Genomic DNA, 377 nt, shown 5'->3' with positions numbered 1-377 from the left:
AAAAAAAAGAAAAGAGCGAGCGCCACGAGAGCACAGCCTATAGACAACTCCTGCCAGGGAACGACACACAACATGATCTAAAGGAATCACACATCAAGAGTTTCTTCTTAAACAAAAGCATGGTGGAATTGGACATGGGATGTGAAATGAGAGCTGGATGCAGCGGTAGAGCTGATGAGAAACTAGAAGACGAAGAAGGTGAACGTGTGGAAGCGGCTGCGAATCCATGGTTATCACATTCTGAAAGCAGAAACGAGGTACATTAGTTGACGTGGAAAACTACGAGGATACATATAGGGGGAGGACAGAGAAATAATGAGAAAAAGAAAAGATTTTGACAGTAAAAGACTAGGATATAGTTCGAAAATGGAACGGTA

Source organism: Diaphorina citri, unplaced genomic scaffold, assembly GCF_000475195.1.
Source record: "Diaphorina citri unplaced genomic scaffold, Diaci psyllid genome assembly version 1.1 scaffold10, whole genome shotgun sequence".
Taxonomy (NCBI): domain Eukaryota; kingdom Metazoa; phylum Arthropoda; class Insecta; order Hemiptera; family Psyllidae; genus Diaphorina; species Diaphorina citri.
Note: the sequence above shows the minus strand (reverse complement) of the source record.